The 21,796-nt window shown below is 45.0% G+C and overlaps 1 long non-coding RNA gene across 1 annotated transcript; it reads left to right on the forward strand.

The window, feature by feature from the left end:
• The first annotated feature begins 15,752 nt into the window (after positions 1-15,752).
• On the forward strand, positions 15,753-16,634 carry LOC137531699 (uncharacterized). Its single transcript, XR_011023713.1, has 2 exons — positions 15,753-15,877; positions 16,391-16,634. It is a non-coding gene; the product is annotated as an uncharacterized lncRNA (long non-coding RNA).
• Positions 16,635-21,796: the final 5,162 nt, after the last annotated feature.

The raw sequence follows: 21,796 nt of genomic DNA on the forward strand, positions 1-21,796 counted from the left end.
TTGACACCCGGTGCGGATAACTTACCGACACCCCCCCCCACACACACACACACACACACACACACAAAGAAGCAAAGCGCACAGCGGCAAAAAAATGGGTGTGGACATGACATCACATGGGTGGGGGTAACTGTAGTGTAACTGTAACAGTAAGGCAGTAGGCTAATATAGGTAGCCAGAATAGATGCCCTCAGCATAGGTTAGATAGGTAGGTGCCCCCAGTGTAGGTTAGTTAGGTAGGGGCCTCCAATATATGTAGCCAGTATAGTTGCCACCAGTATAGGCTAGCAAGGTAGGTGCCCCCAATACAGAATACATAGGTAGGTGCCCCAGTATAGATTACATAGGTAGCTGCCCCCAGTATTGGTTAGATTGGTAGGTGTCTCCAGTATAGGTTAGATAGGTAGCTGCCCCCTGTATAGGTTAGATAGCTAGCAGGGTGAGAGGGTGGGCAGATAGCTAGCCGGGCGGGCCAATAGATAGGCAAAAAGGGGGAGGGGGAAGAAGTGGTGTGGTCATGGAACAATTGGGTGTGGTCATGGACCAGAATGTGGATGTGGTAACGGGTGGAGACAAATTTACATGAATTTAGCAATGGTGGGACATTAGATTAGGACAGTGGTGGCGAACCTTTTGAAGGCTGAGTGCCCAAACGGCAACCCAAAAGTCACTTATCTATCGCAAAGTGGCAACAGCAATTTAAACTAAATACAAACGTTCTAACTCATACATGAACATTATGGAAAATCCAAGTTGAAAATAAACTGTGAAGATAAACAATTTCATCCATCCTACGCCTGAAAAATATAGTCTTTTTTTTTTTTAGAACCTCCCAGTTTTATTTTCTGTTTTAAAAAGCTAAAAAGTAGCTATTGTCTCATATGATGATGATTCAGTCTCGCAGTTAGCAATCATGTGACCCTCAACAAGACAAATTCAGCAATCATGAGGTCCCCCATCAAGACAAAATCAGCAATCATGAGGCCCCCAACAAGACAAATTCAGCAATGATGAGGCCCCCAACATGACAAATTCAGCAATCATGAGGCCCCCAACATGACAAATTCAGCAATCATGGGGCCCCCAACAAGACAAATTCAGCAATCATGATGCCCCCAACAAGACAAATTCAGCAATCATGAGACCCCCAACAAGACATTCAGTAACCATGAGGCCCCCAACAAGACAAATTCAGTAACCATGAGGCCCCCAACAAGACAAATTCAGCAGTCATGAGGCACATAAATAAACAGCATTTCACATAAATAGGCAGAATGCCCACTTAATATGGTAGACACCTCTCACCTGGCTTCTGAATTCTCCTCTACTGGCTGCTGTGCCAGGCAATACTGTTTTTGGCTGGATCGGGGATGATGTGTGGGCTGAAAGGCCTGGCGGTGATGCTGTGGCCGGGCTGGCGGTGATGCTGGGCTGTGCTTGGCTGGTTGAAGTAAATGTTGGCCTGACTGTTGGTGGTGATGCTGTGGCCTTTTTGACAGTGATTCTGGGCTGGTTGGCTGGTGGTGATGCTGGGCTGGCTGGCCTGGATAGTTTAGGTAGTGACAGGTGCACCCTAGTTTAGGTAGGGCCAGGAGCCTCCCACCTTAGGTAGTGAAAGGACCCCCAAGTTTAGGACAGGAGCCCCCCAGTTTAGTTAGTGACCGATACCCCCCAGTTTAGGTAGTGACAGGAGCCCCCAGTGTATGTAGTGAAAGGTGCCCCCAGTTCAGGTAGTGACAGGTGCCCCCCAGGGTATGTAGTGACAGGAGCCCCCAGTTTAGGTAGTGACAGGAGCCCCCAGTGTATGTAGTGAAAGGTGCCCCCAGTTTAGGTAGTGACAGGGCCCCCCAGTTCAGGTAGTGACAGGTGCCCCCAGTTCGGGTATTGACAGGCGCCCCCCAGTTCAGTGACAGGTACCCCCAGTGTAGGTATGACAGGAGCCCCCCAGTGTATACAGTGACAGGTGCCCTCCAGTTCAGGAAGTGACAGGGACCCCCCAGAGTATGTAGTGACAGGAGCCCCTAGTTTAGGTAGTGACAGGGCCCCCCAGTTTAGGTAGTGACAGGTGCCCCCCAGTATAGATAGCCAGGTCTATAGGTGTCCCCAGTTTAAATAGCCAGATCTATAGGTGCCCTCAGTGGCAGCAGAGAGAGAAGAGAAGTGGTGGGGAAGGGAGGACGTTTCCCCTCCCCCTTCCCTCACCTTGGGGCTCCCCCTCTCTCGCTCCCCCCTTTAGAATTAAGTGATGCGGCAGGCAGCGCTGCTGTGCCCACCGCTTCTTTTCTCTCTCCGCTGCCACCCCAGGGCAGGCGGGGCGGGCCGGCCACGTCCGGGTTCGGGTGGCTAGGGGGGCAGCAGCTAGCCAGGGGAGTGCACATGCCCCATTTTGCCCTATGTAGGGACGCCCATGGCATGGTAGGCAGGGTGGGCAGATAGGTAGCCGGGTGGGCAGTTAGGTAGCCGGGTGGAAGGATAGGCAGTTACGTAGCCAGGTGGGCAGTTAGGTAGCCGGGTAGGCAGTTATTTAGCCAGGTGGGAGGGTAGGCAGATAGGTAGCTGGGTGGGCAGATAGGTAGCCGGGTGGGCAGATAGGTAGCCGGGTGGGCAGTTAGGTAGCCGGGTGGGAGGGTAGGCAGATAGGTAGCTGGGTGGGTAGATAGGTAGCCAGGTGGGCAGATAGGTAGCCGGGTGGGCAGATAGGTAGCCGGGTGGGCAGCCAGTTAGGTAGCCGGGTGGGCAGTTAGGCAGCCGGGTGGGAGGGTAGTCAGTTAGGTAGCCGGGTGGGCTGATAGGTAGCCGGGTGGGCAGTTAGGTAGCCGGGTGGGAGGGTAGGCAGTTAGGTAGCCGGGTGGGCTGATAGGTAGCCGGGTGGGCAGTTAGGTAGCCGGGTGGGAGGGTAGGCAGATAGGTAGCTGGGTGGGTAGATAGGTAGCCGGGTGGGCAGATAGGTAGCCGGGTGGGAGGGTAGGCAGTTAGGTAGCCAGGTGGCCAGTTAGGTTGCCGGGTAGGCAGTTAGGTAGCCGTTTGGGAGGTTAGGCAGTTAGGTAGCCGGGTGGGTAGATAGGCAGCCGGGTGGGAGGGTAGGCAGTTAGGTAGCCGGGTGGGCAGCTAGTTAGGTAGCCGGGTGGGAGCCGGGAGGTTAGGCAGAAAGGTAGCTGGGTGGGTAGTTGGGTAGCTCAGTGGGGGCCCCGACTCCTATGCTCCCCCTCACCTGGGTGTCCCCCCTCCTATTAGCGGCGGGAGAGCGGCGTGTACATCAAAGTTCCGGGGAGGTAAAGCAGAAGATAGAGGTCCAGCTGCCTGCCGGTCTACACTGTCTCCTTTGTAATTGCCGCGCACTAAACCAGGAAGTAGTGAGAGCGGCATAGAGACAGCGCGTAGCCCAGGAGGCAGCTGGACCTCTATCTTCTGCTTTACCTCCCCGGAACTTTGATGTACCCGCCGCTCTACCGCCGCTCGTAATAGGAGGGGGGCCCTCCGAGGTGAGGGTGGGGGAGGATAGGAGGGGGGCCCCCCGGGTAAAAAGAGTTTTAAAAAAAAAATAATAATAATAATAAAAAAAATAACCCGGCGACACTTATGAGCCCCTGGAGAAATGGAACTCGAGGGGCCCTCGTATGTCCGCCCCTGACTCTGCAGTCGGAGGGGGGACGGGGAGCACGGAGGGCGGCGTGGGGAGAGGAAGGGAAGGAGAGGTCGGGCTGCCCTCCCCGCGGCTGCCCTCCCCGCGGCTGCGGCTCTCCCCTCTAGGGAGGCTGGGATCACCCCAACTGGTGCGGATCGCACCCTCCGCACCTCCATCACAACGCTAGTGAAGCTAATATCTCCCCACCGACCTCTAGTTTCCTTCCTAGGCAACCAATCCTTTCCAGCCGGATTATCATCCCCTGCTAGCTACCACTGGTGATCTAGAGCTATACTAACGAGAGTTTGCGATCTTATAACAGACCAAGGAATAAAATCGCTGGACTATTTGAAAGAGAAACACAACTTACCCCAAGGGGAAATCTTTAGATACCGACAGATAACTCACTTTGTGAAATCCAACCTGCCTGATATCTCCTCTCTTTCATGTAGAACAGCATATGAAGCAATATGCGCAACAAACCCCTTTTCCCCTGGAGTAATTTCTATGATATATAAGGATCTGACACAAATGTTCTCAGAATGGAAACCAGAATATATAATAAAATGGGAAACAGAACTGGGCGTGACTATAGCAACCGAGGACCTACAGAACATTTGGAATAATATCCCTAGGGGCTCTGTGAACGCTGACCTAATTGAAGTCAACTACAAATTGTTATTTAGGTGGTACCTAGTCCCACAAAGGCTAGCAAAAATCAAACCGAATTCAATGCCTAACTGCTTCAGGGGTTGCGCAGTGGCTGGTACCCATACCCACACATGGTGGAAATGAAAAAAAGTAAACAGACTGTGGATAAGGGTCTGTACATGGGCCTCGTCACTGCTCAACACCCCTATTCCTAAAAACCCTATCCATACACTTCTGGGCCTCCCGTATCCGAACTTGACCTCTACTCAGAATGCTCTAATTAACTTTATCTTCACAGCCACAAAATTAGTAATCGCAGCCTCCTGGAACAACACAACTTTATCCTTTAATCAAATTAAGCAGAGACTATGCCGCATTTTATTTTTCGAGAAGCTTAAAGCTAAAATAATGGACAGTATGAAGAAATTTAACAAAATATGGGCCCCCCTTACCAACTATATCCTAGGGTCTGAGAAAAGCACATAATTAGGATGATACTGACTACACTTACCTGGGCTAACACGTTAAATCAAAAAGTTCTTACTTTTATTTTAAGAATTGGTGGGCCCCCGCTCTCGTGGTCTTGATCTTCTTTTCTATCCCTTTCTACCCTTTTCCCTTTCCCTCTCTCTCTCTTTTCCCTTTACCAATTACTCTCATCTAGGAATTGGTAACCTGACATGATATAACGTTATGGATTAATCCTATTACTACAACCCCAGCTAACCTTATGCCTCAAGAGTCTATCACGATGTAAGTGCAATCTTTTCAAGGTTTATAATGCTGATCCTGTCTCACTGGAGACAGGACCTCAAAAGCCTATAGTTGTAAATAGAGGAGGGTAGCCCTGCCCAGCCATTTTGGTTGAGTGAATGGGCGGTCGCTACCATCTCCAACTGAGTCATTAAGCCTCTTAGCACTCAGCTCTTAAGCATCAAACCAGTTCGCTAGGGTGGCTGATGGTGTAATGGTTAAGGGCTCTGCCTCTGACACAGGAGACCAGGGTTCGAATCTCAGCTCTGCCTGTTCAGTAAGCCAGCACTAATTCAGTAGGAGACCTTTGGCAAGTCTCCCTTACACTGCTACTGCCATTAGAGCGCGCCCTAGTGGTTGCTGCTCTGCTCTGGCGCTTTGAGTCCGCAAGGAGAAAAGCGCAATATAAATGTTATTTGTCTTGTCTTGTCTTGTCTCTACTCGCTAACTTCCGGATCTTCGTTGTGCATCTCCCATAGGCCTGTACAGTGCTATGATCCATGTTGTCATGTCATGATTTTTCAAGTATGTATTCTACTTGCATTACTGTTATGTTTGCATACAGCTATGTACTTTAAAAGTTATTACCTTAACTGTAAACTTGTTCTCGTTCCATCTCAAAACCAATAAAAATTATTGAAAGTAAAAAAAAACACATTATACTACTTTTCCTGAGTACGTCGATACCACATGTGTGACACTTTTTTGCAGCCTTGGTGCGCTAAGGGGCCCAACGTCCTATTCACAGGTCATTTTATGAGATATGTAAATTGCCAGCTTCTCCTCGACCTGACTTATGGTGGTGATGGTCACTTTGATCGAGCCGCTGCTCCCTCCGCCACTGTCATTTTATGGCATACTAGTGACCTTAGCCCGTTTAAAAATGTGCTAGGTCTGTCAGTAAACCGCCGTGCACGCGCACAACGCCACAACCGCCCCTTCTGGCCATCTTCCTCCGGCTCTCGGCAGTGTCTCTGTGTCTTGTCCCTGCACATGCGCAGTGCTAAAAAGCACTAACACACGGACAGATGCAGGGACACTTGCCTATTATTAGGTAGGATGTACACTGCCTGCTTCTCCTGCCTTATGGGGGTGATGGTCACTCTGACCAAGCCGCTGCTCCCCTGGCACTGTAATAATACTGACACGTGCACTTCATATAATATTTTTTTTATTCAAATCACTATGTATATTGAGACGTTTAACAAGAAAAAAAAATTAACATAAATGTATACGTTTTTTCTATTGAAACTTTAAAATTGATTTTCTCCAAAACTATAAGGTCTTTGTAACGATCGGTGTCAGCACACAGAGAGAATCTGATTATTGGTGATCTGCAGTATCACCAAGAATACAGATATATACCCGATTATTGATGATCTGCAGAATCACCAATAATACAAGTATAACTAACCTCTGGACACCTATATAGTGTGAGTGTTTGGTGCAACAGTAATGACTTTGAGTGGGACCACCCGAGGAGCAGGTGGTCCTTGGCAGTATGAGAAATACCTCCCTCTGGGAAGTGCAAGACCTTTCAACAGCCTGAGACTTCCAAAGGGGTGGAGCCCCAGGCTGAATAGCAGTAAGGCCCTGTGGCTAAGTGACACCTAGAAGGTGGGCGTCACAAGCAGGACTGGAGACTAATCTCTCAATGGAGAGGGATAGCTCGCAAGGTCGGGCAAGCCAGGTCGGCAACACACGGGCAGACAAGGTACAGAGACAGAAGGCTGATTCGGTAACCAGGGGCAGGCAGGGTTGGCAACAGGTAATCAGATATGCGTAGTTACCGAATCAGAAAGCAGAAGGATAGTCAGGAATGCAAAAGGTCATAACAGATATCAAACAATGCCTAGTCTTGGGTGTGAGGTCCGTGGTCTCAACACCCTGGAACTAGTCTGACGTATAATACAATGGTAACACAGTATCCCTAGTCTTGGGTGTGAGGTCCATGGTCTTGACACCCTGGAACTAGTCTGAAGTATAACACAATGGTAACACAGTATCCCTAGTCTTGAATGTGAGGTCCGTGGTCTCAACACCCTGGAACTAGTCTGACGTATAATACAATGGTAACACAGTATCCCTAGTCTTGGGTGTGAGGTCCATGGTCTTGACACCCTGGAACTAGTCTGAAGTATAACACAATGGTAACACAGCATCCTTAGTCTTAGGTGTGAGGTCCATGGTCTCAACACCCTGGAACTAGTCTGAAGTATAACACAATGGTAACACAGTATCCCTAGTCTTGGGTGTGAGGTCCGTGGTCTCAACATGCTGGAACTAGTCTGAAGTATAACACAATAGTAACACAGAAGTAATCTGGCTCAGTGTGAATTCCCAGGTCCTCCTGGTTCTAACACACTGTGGGATCTGACTATGGTCTGAGTGCTTTCACGTAAGTGTTCGCAACGGCAGACAACTTGAGACTGACCAGCAATAACTATAAATAGAGCGGCGCTCCCCGGCGCCACCCATCGCTGATCAACCAATAGCCACTTGCTCTGAGCTGATCCCTCCTCGTTTGTCATAAAGGTTCTGCCTCTCAGCGCGCGCGCGCGTATTCCTCAATCTGTGTGCACTAACAGGCCCAGTCACATCAGACGCACGCTGCTGCGTGCAAACCGCCGAGCTGGACGCGGACCAGCAATAACTATAAATAGAGCGGTGCTCCCCGGCGCCACCCATCGCTGATCAACCAATAGCCACTTGCTCTGAGATCAGCTGACCAACCTGGTCAGCTGATCCCTCCTCGTTTGTCATAAAGGTTCTGCCTCTCAGCGCGCGCGTATTCCTCAATCTGTGTGCACTAACAGGCCCAGCCACATCAGACGCACGCTGCTGCGTGCAAACCGCCGAGCTGGACGCGGAACCAGCCGCCTCGCTTCCAGTCCACGCGGCGGCTTTTCCGCAATCTATTACAGTACCCCCCCCCCCCCTGAGGAGTGGACTCCGGACACTTCCCACCAGGCTTTCCAGGATGCGAGTCATGGAATTCCTTCTTTAATTCTTCTGCGTGCATGCAACAATCTGGCACCCAAGTTGTCTCCTCTATGCCATATCCCTTCCAGTGAATCAGATACTGCACGGAGTTCTGCACAAGCCGGGAGTCCAGAATCTTTTCTATCTCATACTCAGGTTGGTCATCAATCAACACAGGGGGGGGGGGCGGAATCCACGTGCACTGCCGACTTGAGCAAAGACACATGGAATGTTCTTACACCTCGCATGCTGGTAGGGAGATCAATAGCATACGTGACAATATTAATTTTTCTGGTCACTGGAAAAGGACCTATGAATCTAGGGCCCAGTTTGGGTGACAGTTGTTTCAGAGCCAAATGTCGTGTGGACACCCAGACCAAATCCCCTGGAGAGAATTCCCATTCTATGGAACGTCTCTTGTCAGCCTGTTTCTTCTGGTTCTGAAAAGCCTTCCCCAAATTTCTTTTAACCATTCCCCAAATTTGTTTCAAGGCCCTCTGCCAATCCTCCAGGGCTGGAAACGGAGTAGAAGCCACTGGCAATGGGACAAACTTGGGTGACCTTCCCGACACCACCTGAAATGGGGAAAATCCTGAAGAGGAACTTTTCAGATTGTTGTGTGCAAATTCTGCAAACGGCAAAAACTTTACCCAGTCGGTTTGTGCATCTGCAACATAACATCTAAGAAACTGTTCCAGCCACATCCAGGTTGACTCTTTCGGTCTGGCCATTGGTCTGTGGGTGGTAGCCTGATGAAAAGGAAAGATCCATGTCTAACTGATGGCAGAATGCCCTCCAAAACTTAGATACGAATTGGACTCCCCGATCTGACACTACATTTTCCGGAATGCCATGCAGCCGGAAAATGTGCTGGATGAAGAGATCAGCCAATTCCTGGGCCGAGGGGAGTCCTTTCAGGGGGACAAAATGAGCCATCTTACTGAATCTATCAACTACCACCCAAATGACCGTCATGCCCTCAGACCTGGGGAGTTCTCCCACAAAATCCATTGACAAATGGGTCCAAGGTTCACTCGGAACTGGTAACGGCTGCAATGTTCCAACAGGTGCCTGACGGGAGGGTTTGCTCCTAGCACACACTGCACACTCTCTTACAAACTCCTTACAGTCTGTTGCCAATGACGGCCACCAAGCACATCTAGCAAGCAGGTCCTGAGTTCTGGTGGCCCCAGGATGCCCAGCATTCTTGTGGGAATGAAACAGCTGCAACAGTTGTAGGCAAAAAGACAATGGCACAAACAGGACCCCCTCAGGCTTCCCCTCTGGAACATCCTGTTGGAATGGACTCAGAGTGACAGTCCAGTCTTTCCAGGTCTCAGTGGCTGCCAAGACCACTTTCTGAGGTAGAATGGTCTCAGGGGCTGAGGGCTGTGCTGTCTCGGGCTCAAAACACCTGGATAAGGTGTTTCGAGAAAATTTCGAGAAAATTTTTGCATTGGTGACCTGAGTAAACAAATCGTCAATTAATGGCAAAGGATAGCGATTTTTTACTGTAATCTTGTTTAAGCCCCGATAATCAATGCAGGGACAGAGGCCTGCATCCTTCTTTTTCACGAAAAAGAATCCTGCCCCTGCTGGTGACCGAGAGGGACAAATAAAACTTTTAGCCAAATTTTCTCTGATGTAGTCTTGCATAGCCAATTTCTCTGGCCCAGACAAATTGTAGAGATGACCTCTAGGGGGCATACAACCAGACCTGAGATCTATGGGACAATCAAAGGGTCAGTGGGGAGGAAGTTTATCCGCTGATTTGGGACAAAACACATCAGCAAATTCTGAATACTGGCTTGGCAAACCTTCCACCTGAATCTTGGTGTTACCCAAGGTTACCTTCGCTAAAAAATGATGATGGTAATGGGTAGACCAGCTCGTTAGCTGACCTGAAGCCCAATTGATCTGAGGGGAGTGAAGTTGTAACCATGGCATGCCAAGAATGATCGTGGAAGTTGTCATCCGCAAAACCCGAAATTGTAGACTCTCTCTATGTAACACCCCCACCGTGACCCTTAACTCTGGGGTCTGAGACAGAGGGTATTTACTCTGCAGAGGAGAGTCGTCTACTGCAGTGACCAGAATCTGTTGGTTCAAAGGGAAAATAGGAATCCCCAATTTCTTTGCAAATTCGTAATCCATAAAGTTGGCTGCTGAGCCAGAGTCTAGGAAGGCTTCAGTAGCAACTGTTTGATCCTCCCATGATATAGAGCAAGGGAGGAGCAAACGTTCATCGTTTAGAGGTAAAGACTGCGCGCCTAGGGTATTACCTCCGACTACATCTAGGCGGCAGCGTTTCCCGACTTTTTGGGATAATTCTGCACTCTGTGACCCTCCTCTGCACAGTATAAACAGAGCTGTTCTGTTTTTCTGCGATTCTGCTCCACTCGGGACAATTTTGACCGACCAATCTGCATTGGCTCCGGCGGAGGTGAAGCGGGTGGAGGAGAGGCGTAGGAAACATATCTCACATTGTTCCTACCTTTGGTAGCGTAGACGACGATCAACCCTGACTGCTAATGAAATGTACTCATCAATAGACTTCGGCTCAGGATGTCCCAACATTAGATCAGAGACCGCGTCTGACAACCCTGACAAAAAACAGTCCAGAAGTGCAAATTACTCCCATCTAGCTGATACTGCCCATTTCCTGAATTCAGCTGCGTAAATTTCAACCGAGTTCTTGCCTTGCCGCAAAGTCTTGAGCTTCCGCTCAGCAGTGGAAGCAATGCCCGGATCATCATAAATTATAGCCATTGCTTTAAAACATTCCTCAACTGAGGTTAGGGCCTCATGCCCTGTCTGGAGACTACAGTATATGCCCAGGTCTGGGAATCCCCTGACAACAGAGTCTTAATAAAAGTAATTCACTGTGCCACGGTTCCTGATGAATTAGGCCTCAACTCAAAGTATGACAACACTCGATTTCTAAAATTCTGAAAGTCAGATCTGTGACCAGAAAACCTTTCGGGCACAGGCATACGTAAGTCTGTACCTGGAGGAGATCGCACTGTATTCACAGCCACCTGAAGCACTTGTACAGACCCAGACAAAGCGTTGATCTGGGTCTGATGACTGTCGAGCACTCGGATGTAATTTTCCACCGAGGTGGTGAGTGCTTCAAGACGGCTGTTAAGTGCGTCCATTTTGTTTTTATGGTCTGCCGTTCTGTAACGATCGGTGTCAGCACACAGAGAGAATCTGATTATTGGTGATCTGCAGTATCACCAAGAATACAGATATATACCCGATTATTGATGATCTGCAGAATCACCAATAATACAAGTATAACTAACCTCTGGACACCTATATAGTGTGAGTGTTTGGTGCAACAGTAATGACTTTGAGTGGGACCACCCGAGGAGCAGGTGGTCCTTGGCAGTATGAGAAATACCTCCCTCTGGGTAGTGCAAGACCTTCCAACAGCCTGAGACTTCCAAAGGGGTGGAGCCCCAGGCTGAATAGAAGGAAGGCCCTGTGGCTAAGTGACACCTAGAAGGTGGGCGTCACAAGCAGGACTGGAGACTAATCTCTCAATGGAGAGGGATAGCTCGCAAGGTCGGGCAGGCCAGGTCGGCAACACACGGGCAGACAAGGTACAGAGACAGAAGGCTGATTCGGTAACCAGGGGCAGGCAGGGTTGGCAACAGGTAATCAGATATGCGTAGTTACCGAATCAGAAAGCAGAAGGATAGTCAGGAATGCAAAAGGTCATAACAGATATCAAACAATGCCTAGTCTTGGGTGTGAGGTCCGTGGTCTCAACACCCTGGAACTAGTCTGAAGTATAACACAATGGTAACACAGTATCCCTAGTCTTGGGTGTGAGGTCCGTGGTCTCAACACCCTGGAACTAGTCTGAAGTATAACACAATAGTAACACAGAAGTAATCTGGCTCAGTGTGAATTCCCAGGTCCTCCTGGTTCTAACACACTGTGGGATCTGACTATGGTCTGAGTGCTTTCACGTAAGTGTTCGCAACGGCAGACAACTTGAGACTGACCAGCAATAACTATATATAGAGCGGCGCTCCCCGGCGCCACCCATCGCTGATCAACCAATAGCCACTTGCTCTGAGATCAGCTGACCAACCTGGTCAGCTGATCCCTCCTCATTTGTCATAAAGGTTCTGCCTCTCAGCGCGCGCGCGCGTATTCCTCAATCTGTGTGCACTAACAGGCCCAGCCACATCAGACGCATGCTGCTGCGTGCAAACCACCGAGCTGGACGCGGAACCAGCCGCCTCGCTGCCAGTCCGCGCGGCGGCTTTTCCGCAATCTATTACAGTCTTTTTGAAAAATTATTTTTTCCCCTTATACCCACTGTTCTCCTTAACATATTCTGCTAATTTGGTGATTCTAGCTTGTAAGGGGGCTTTGCAATTTACCACAAAAATCGCGGACATTAGGCAAAAATAAACACTAAAATATTCGGGCGAATTTTCACTTGTCGAAGCGAAAATTTTACTTATTTCCGCAAAAAGAATATTTGCATTTTTGCTCATCACTGCTTTGGAAGGGCTTGTACCTGACTTTCTACTACAGCATGATACATGTCTGACTTGAGTGATATACCAAAGTGGGACATAGAAGGCACCGGACAATCAGTGAGGGGTAGAGTTATGGTACCACAACCCTTAGGACAATCGAAAAATAATACTTAGAAGAGGAGGAGTGGAAATAGCCCCAGAGATCATGAGATATTACAAATCCTAAACATTTCTTCTGTTCAGCTCTCTCCTGATGAGATTAGTGTGTTAGCAAAATGTATTTTGTTTTCCCCTATGAACAACATGAATCAATTTCAGGTTCTCAAGAATGCTAATTTATTCTGTAGACGTATGGTGCTAAACCACTACAACATCAAGAACTGATCGCTCTGGGATATAAGCTACAGGATCAACAGGCCTATGAAGCGCTGTTGAGCTTATTGAATGAAAATGAGAATTTGGAACAGGTAAATGGGACATCCTTGAGCCCCCTCAAAATTTTTACCAAATTTTAGTCCAGAAATAAAGATAATTTTTTACATGATTTGTAAGGACCTGTAGATCATTAATGAGAGACCTAATGCAAATTATTTGAGTGTCACTGACTTTGATTCCCTAAAAGAACTGACTTTATTAAAGAAGCTGACAAGGGGGATAATGTTGGGATTTGGTCTATAGACATGTATAGTATGTGGAGAAGGCCAGAAAACAATTGAACACTATTCATTTTTATTGAACACTGCCAAAACCCTCCAAGGACGTATTCCAGTAAGAAGGTAAACACGTCCCGAATAGAAGGTATGATAACTGATAAAGAGAAAAAATACCTATGAGTAGAAAAAATAGTGCTGCAAACTTTTACATGTTGTAAAATATACACACCAACACACAGTACAGGATCTTCTCAAAAAATTAGCATATTGTGATAAACTTCATTATTTTCTATAATGTACTGATAAACATTAGACTTTCATATATTTTAGATTCAAATACACACAACTGAAGTAGTTCAAGCCTTTTATTGTTTTAATATTGATGATTTGGGCATACAGCTCATGAAAACCGAAATTTCCTATCTCAAAAAATTAGCATATTTCTTCCGACCAATAAAAGAAAAGTGTTTTTAAAACAAAAAAAGTAAAAAAAAAAACTCAACCTTCAAATAATTATGTTCAGTTATGCACTCAATACTTGGTCGGGAATTGTTTTTCAGAAATGACTGCTTCAATGCGGCGTGGCATGGAGGCAATCAGCCTGTGGCACTGCTCAAGTGTTATGGAGGCCCAGGATGCTTCGATAGCGGCCTTAAGCTCATCCAGAGTGTTGGGTCTTGCGTCTCTCAACTTTCTCTTCACAATATCCCACAGATTCTCTATGGGGTTCAGGTCAGGAAAGTTGACAGGCCAATTGAGCAGAGTAATACTATGGTCAGTAAACCATTTAACAGTTGTTTTGGCACTGTGAGCAGGTGCCAGGTCATGCTGAAAAATAAAATCTTCATCTCCATAAAGCTTTTCAGCAGATGGAAGCATGAAGTGCTCCAAAATCTCCTGATAGCTAGCTGCATTGACCCTGCCCTTGATAAAACACAGTGGTCCAACACCAGCAGCTGACATGGCACCCCAGATCATCATTGACTGTGGGTACTTGACACTGGACTTCAGGCATTTTGACATTTCCCTCTCCCCAGTCTTCCTTCAGACTCTGGCACCTTGATTTCCGAATGACATGCAAAAGTTGCTTTCATCCGAAAAAAGTACTTTGGACCACCGAGCAACAGTCCAGTGCTGCTTCTCTGTAGCCCAGATCAGGCGCTTCTGCTGCTGTTTCTGGTTCAAAAGTGGGTTCATGCTTCCATTTGCTAAAAAGCTTTATGGAGATGAAGATTTGATTTTTCAGCATGACCTGGCACCTGCTCACAGTGCCAAAACCACTGGTAAATGGTTTACTGACCATGGTATTACTGTGCTCATTTGGCCAGCCAACTCTCCTGACCTGAACCCCATAGAGAATCTGTGGGATATTGTGAAGAGAACGTTGAGAGACGCAAGACCCAACACTCTGGATGAGCTTAAGGCCGCTATTGAAGCAACCTGGGCCTCCATAACACCTGAGCAGTGCCACAGGCTGATTGCCTCCATGCCACGCCGCATTGAAGCAGTCATTTCTGCAAAAGATTCCCGACCAAGTATTGAGTGCATAACTGAACATAATTATTTGAAGGTTGCCTTTTTTTGTTTTAAAAACACTTTTCTTTTATTGGTCGGATGAAATATGCTAATTTTTTGAGATAGGAAATTTCGGTTTTCATAAGCTGTATGCCAAAATCATCAATATTAAAACAATAAAAGGCTTGAACTACTTCAGTTGTGTTTATTTGAATCTAAAATATATGAAAGTCTAATGTTTATCAGTACATTATAGAAAATAATGAACTTTATCACAATATGCTAATTTTTTGAGAAGATCCTGTAGCTGTAAAGCGACTTTATTTAAAGGGGCACTATGGCGAAAAATTTTAACATTTAAAATATGTGCAAACATTAATAAATAAGAAGTACGTTTTTTTCCAGAGTAAAATTAGCCATACATTACTTTTCTCCTATATTGCTGTCACTTACAGTAAGTAGTAGAAATCTGACAGAAGCGACAGGTTTTGGACTAGACCACCTCTTCATAGGGGCAAGGCTTTTATTCTTTATAAAGATATTCCCTAAAAAGAATTTAAACAATGATGCTGGCCAGCTTCCCTGCTCGCTACACAGTTTTTTGTCAGTTGGACAAAGCAACTGCCATTCACTAAGTGCTTTTGAAAATAAATAAATCCCTGAGAACCCCATGTGAAGAGATGGACAAGTCCAAAACCTGTCGCTTCTGTCAGATTTCTACTACTTACTGTAAGTGACAGCAACACAGGAGAAAAGTAATTTATGGCTCATTTTACTCTGGAAAAAATGTACTTCTTATTTGTATGTGTTTGCACATATTTTAAAGTTTACAATTTTTCACTGTAGTGCCCCTTTAAGGTTACCTCTTATGTCCTTTGAGCCATTCAGTATTTTTGGATATAGGCAGCTTACCCAGACATAGGAAGAACTTTGTGTTCAAGTTGCTGTTTTCGATCTTACACACAAATTTTTCACATTTGACTTGCGTTTCTACCTCCAGGTCAGGGGAGGATGCTTAGGGTCTTTTTCCACTATATCAGTTGCTGTCAGTTGTAACTGAAAGGACAGCTGATGTGCAGTCCAGTGACCATGTTTCCCTATTGCCTCATTCACACTTTATGCTGAAAAACCGAAGCTTTTTCATAATGCACTGCTACAGAAAAAAATACATTAAAATACATAGCAACGCATTACCGGTAAGTGTAAAAAGGCCCTAAGTGTGTACCATCCATTGCTAGTCTGTACCCAAGAAGGTGGGAGCATGAGGTGGTATGGTCTTAAAAGATGGGCTGGTTCCACCCACACATCATAGGATGGTAACAGTTCATTGATGACCTGTTTATATTATGGCTAGGGGTGCTGCTAAGATTTTTGTGGCCCCAAGCAGCAAATAATTTGTGCCCCCTCCCCACTGAAGGGAGTGGCAAAACAATGGGCATGACAGGAGGACCCTCCCTCCTGCATTATTATTATTATTTATATTATTATTATTTATTATTATATTATTATTATTTATATAGCGGCAACATCTTCCACAATGCTGTACAGAGTATATTGTCATGTCACTTAACTGTCCCTCAGAGGGGCTCACAATCTAATCCCTGCCATAGTCATACAGTATGTCTATGTATGTATCATGTAGTGTATGTATCATAGTCTAGGGATCATTTTTTAGGGGGATGCCAAATAACTTATCTGTATGTTTTTAGGATGTGGGAGGAAACCCACGCAGACACAGGAAAACTCCAAGCAAATAGTGACCTGGCTGCAAGACTAAAGTGCTAATCACTACACCTCCATGCTGCCCAGAAGGGGAGCCAAACGGGGATGCAGGAGACCCCACACCAGAGCAAGAGACCTGAAGCAGGGTGCTGAGTATGACATGAAGAGAGTGACTCCTAAAAGCTAGTACTATAGCGATTTTGTTGGTGCAAATTAAAAGATTATCACTTACGCTATTTTTCTTTTTTTGGTGCAAAGAGAACATGTGCATGGCTACAATCATATAATTGAAAGTATAATTTAAATGTATTCACACTCTTTGTGAAGTGATCCCTATGATACGTTATCAGGTGAGTGTGTATTTATACCACAGAACAATTATCTCTACTGTTGAATATACAGGGGGATGCAAAAGTTTGGGCAACCTTGTTAATTGTAATGATTTTCCTGTATAAATCGTTGATTGTTACGATAAAAAATGTCAGTTTATATCTTCTATATATCATACTAGCTGATTGCCCGGCGTTGCCCGGGTATGTATTTATCTGGTGTTGTCTCCGCCCACTTTTCTAACCCTAACACACAATGACTCAATGACCTATTTTGTGAGCTGTTCATTGTTTGGCATCAATAATTTGAATTGAAATGAAACAAATCTGATTGGCTGTGGCTTCACCCTCTTTTCTGAATTTGAACCCCAGTCACCCAATGACCAACTGTACCAGGATTTAAGCTTGTGTCCTTAACAGTGCAAGAGTGGCAGCAAATGAATATTCCCCTTGAAAAGCAATAAATGAATTTGTATTGGATTTTGTAGACTCTACCCTCTTATGAATATTAATCCCAGTCACCCAGTGACCAACTGTGCAAAGTTTGAGAACCCTACCATTAACAGTGTAAGAATGGCTGCAGTTTACATTTTACCAGTGCAATTTGTATTTGTCTCCGCCCACTGATGACCCAGAATTGCCTGGGTATGTATTTGGCTGGTGTTGGCTATGCCCACTTTTTCTAACAGTAACAGACAATTACTTAATTACTCAATGACCAAATGTGTGAGCTTTGCAGTCTTGGCATCAATAATATGCATTGAAATGAAACTAATCTGGTGGGCTGTTTGTGTCTCCACTCCTTTTCTGAATTTGAACCCCAGTCACCCAATAAATAACTGTACCCAGTTTGGGGCTTGTGCCATGAACAATGCAAGAATGGCAATAATGAAATATTTCCCTTGAAAATCAATAGATGAATTTTGATTGGCTTTTGTAGGCTCCATCCACTTTTATGAATAATAGCTGATTAATGGGCATTGCCCGGGTAAGTTATTTGGCTGGTGTTAGCTCCGGCCACTTTTTCTAACCCTAACACACAAATATTCAATGACCAAATTTGTGAGCTTTGGGGTCCTTGGCATCAATAATTTGTAATTTACCAGTGAGATGAAACAAATCTGATTGGCTGTTTGCAGCTCCACCCCTTTTCTGAATTTGAACCCCAGTGAACCAATGACCAACTGTACCAGGTTTGAGGCTTGTGCCATTAACAGTGCAAGAATGGCAGCAATTTAAATATTCCCCTTGAAAATCAACAGGTGAATTTTGATTTTCTTTTTAGGCTTCACCCACTTTTCTGAATATTAATCCCAGTCACCCAGTGACCAAGTTTTAAGCTTTTGGGTTTCTGCCATCAAAATTGTGTGAATAGAAGCAATTTATCCAGTAAAGTAATCTGATTGGCTGTTTGTGGCTCCACCTCTTTAGTGGATTTGAACCCCAACCACTTCATGACCGACTGTAGCTGGTTTGAGGCTTCTGCCATTATTAGTGTAAGAGTGGCAGCAGTTTCAATATTTCCCTTAAAAATCAATAGATGAATTTTGATTGGCTGTTGTAGATTCCACCCACTTTCCTGAATATTAATCCCAGTCATCCATTGACCAACTGTGTCACGTTTGAGAACCCTGCCAATAACAAAATGGCTGAAATAAGTCTAACAAATCTGATTAGCTGTTTGTGGCTCCGCCCCTTTAGTGTATTTGGACCCCTGTCACCTATCAGGTAAGAGACCTCTGCCATTAACAGTGTAAGAATGGTAGCAATGTAAATATTCCCCTTGAAAATCAATAGGTGAAATTTGATTGGCTGTTGGCTCCACCCACATTTCTGAATATTAATCCCAGTCACCCAGTGGCCAACTGTGTCAAGTTTGGGAACCCTGCCATTAACAGTGTAAGAATGGCTGCAGTTTATAGTTTCCCCTGGAATAAAATGTAGTTGTTGGCTCCGCCCACTTTTTCTAACCTTAATATACAGTCACTCAATGACCAAGTTTATGAGCTTTGGGCTTTTGGTATCAATAATTTGTATATTCCCATTGAAATTAAACAAATCTGACTGGCTGTTTGTGGCCTCGTCCCTTTAGTGAATTTGGACCCCAGTCACCCATTGACCGACTGTAGCAAGTTTGAAGCCTCTGTCATTAACAGTGTAAGAATGGCAGCAGTTTTAATATTCCCCTTGAAAATCAATAGGTGACTTTTGATTGGCTGTTGTAGGCTCCACCCACTTTCCTGAATATTAATCTCATTCTCCCAGTGACCAAGTTTGCCAAGTTTGAAAACCCTGCGATTAACAGAGTAAGAATGGCTGCAGTTTACATTTTTCCATTTAAAATGAATGTCTGAAATTTCATTGGCTGTTTTATGCCCCGCCCACTTTTCCTGGATTTGTAACCTCGGTCATCAAGTGACCAACTGTGGCAAGTGTGGGGACTCTGGCTTGATTACTGTGAGAATGGCAGCCTTTTCCATTTTTTCCATTCACTTTAATGGGTGGAATCTGATTGGCTGTAGCCCAGGTGTGCAGGGGGGACGCGAGACCCCCAGAACATATCATCCCAGGTAGTAAGGGATCTGTATACCAAGTTTCGTTCAAATCGGTAAAGGCGTTTTCACGTGATCGCGGCACACGAACACACACACACACACACACACACACGATTTTATATATATAGGTGGAAGACACACACAGTTAAATTTGAGAAGTGAAATGAAGTTTATTGGCTCTGCAGAAAGTGTGCAATAACTGTTTAAACAAAATTAGGCAGGTGCATAATTTTGGGCACCACAAAAAAAAAATGAAATCAATATTTAGTAGATCTTCTTGCAAAAATTATAGCCTTTAAACACTTCCTGTAGGTTCCAATGAGAGACTGGATTTTGGTTGAAGGTATTTTGGACCATTCCTCTTTACAAAACATCTCTACTTCATACAGGTTTGATGGCTTCCGAGCATGTACAGCTCTCTTTAACTCACACCACAGATTTTCAATTATATTCACATTTGGGGACTGAGATGGCCATTCCAGAATGTTGTACTTGTTTCTCTGCATGGATGCCTTAGTGGATTTTGAGCAGTGTTTTGGGGTCATTGTCTTGTTGAAAGATCCAGCCTGGCGTTGTCACTGATTCTTGGACATTGGTCTCCAGAATCTGCTCGTACTGAGTGGAATCCATGCATCCCTCAACTTTGACAGGATTCCCAGTCCCTGCACTGGTCACACAGCCCCACAGTATGATGGAACCACCACCATATTTTACTGAAGGTAGCAGGTGTTTTTCTTGGAATGCTGTGTTCTTTTTCCTCCATGCATAACACCCCTTGTTATGCCCAAAAAACTCAATTTTAGTTTCATCAGTCCACAGCACCATATTCCAAAATGAAGCTGTCTTGTCTAAATGTGCTTTAGCATACCTCAAGCAGCTCTGTTTGTGCTGTGGGTGGAGAAAAGGCTTCCTCTGCATCACTCACGCATACAGAATCTCCTTGTGTAAAGTGCGCCTAATGGTTGAACGATGCACAGTGACTCCATTTGCAGCAAGATGATGTTGTAGGTCTTTGGTGCTGGTCTGTGGGTTGACTCTGACTGTTCTCACCATTCATCGCTTCTGTCTATTCGAGATTTTTCTTGGCCTGCCACTTCGAGCCTTAACTTGAACTGAGCCTGTAGTCTTCCATTTCCTCAATATGTTCCTAACTGTGGAAACAGACAGCTGAAATCTCTGAGACAGCTTTATGTATCCTTCCCCAAAACCATGATGGTGAACAATCTTTGTCTTCAGGTCATTTGAGAGTTTGTTTTGAGACCCCCATGTTGCTACTCTTCAGAGAATATTAAAAGAGGAGGGAAACTTACAATTGACCCTTAAAAACTCTTTCTAATAATTGGATTCACCTGTGTATGTAGGTCAGGGGTCACTGAGCTTACCAAGCCAATTTGAGTTCCAATAATTAGTTCTACAGGTTTTGGAATCAATAAAATGACAACAGTGCCCAAATTTATGCACCTGCCTAATTTTATTCAAACAATTATTGTACACTTTCTGTAAATCCAATAAACTTAATTTCACTTCTCCGATATCACTGTGTGTGTCTCCTATATGATATGTTTAACTGATATTTTTATCGTAACAACCAACGATTTATACAGGAAAATCATGATGATTAACAAGGGTGCCCAAACTTTCACATCCCACTGTATTATTCATTCATATAGAGTGGGACATATCTTGTAGGTACACTCCCGCTTCCTCAGGTCAATGGAAGTATCTGGAAGTATAACATGCACAACTAAGAGTGCCTAATAGCTAAAGGGAACCTTCAAACACTTGCATTGACCTGAGGAGGCGAGAATGTACTTACATACGCATTGTTCAAATGTTTTAATAAACTAATCATTTTTTCAGGGTGATGTATTGAAGTAAGCTATCGTCACCATTGTACATTGTAGCTAGATTATTATTATTATTATTATTTTTTTTGGGGGGGGGGGGATTACCGATTATAATTATTCATTAGGACAGAGAGAAAGCTCAAATACTAGTAAAAAAAAAAAAGAGGAAGAGCATGTCTAAATAAAACTATACAGCATATTGCATATACAGTAAACTGCTGTTTTCAGTGTATTGCATCATATTTTTTTTGCCCCTCAGATTTGAAAAACACATGAGATTGTTTGAAATTGAACTTGATGCACGCAAGCTTTTATTTTTCAAAAGTGTAACAGATTCCCCTGTACATATGTATTACAAAATATATTGACTTACTCATCTTAAAATGTTTTACCTTATAACATTTTTATATTCACTGTTTATTATTTTCTTGTTTCTCAGCAAATTAAACTTCTTATTGCTTTTCTAAATTCTTGATTCCTTACACTGTATAGAAGAGGATTAATGAATGGCGTAAGGACGGTATACAACAGAGATCTCCATTTATTTTCTGGTTGGAAAGCACTTCTTGCTGTAAAAATATACACAGTCACTAAAACACCACAATGAGTGCAGACATTAACCAGGTGGGAGCTACAAGTGGAGAAGGCCTTTTTCCTTCCAG

Source organism: Hyperolius riggenbachi, chromosome 9, assembly GCF_040937935.1.
Source record: "Hyperolius riggenbachi isolate aHypRig1 chromosome 9, aHypRig1.pri, whole genome shotgun sequence".
NCBI lineage: Eukaryota > Metazoa > Chordata > Amphibia > Anura > Hyperoliidae > Hyperolius > Hyperolius riggenbachi.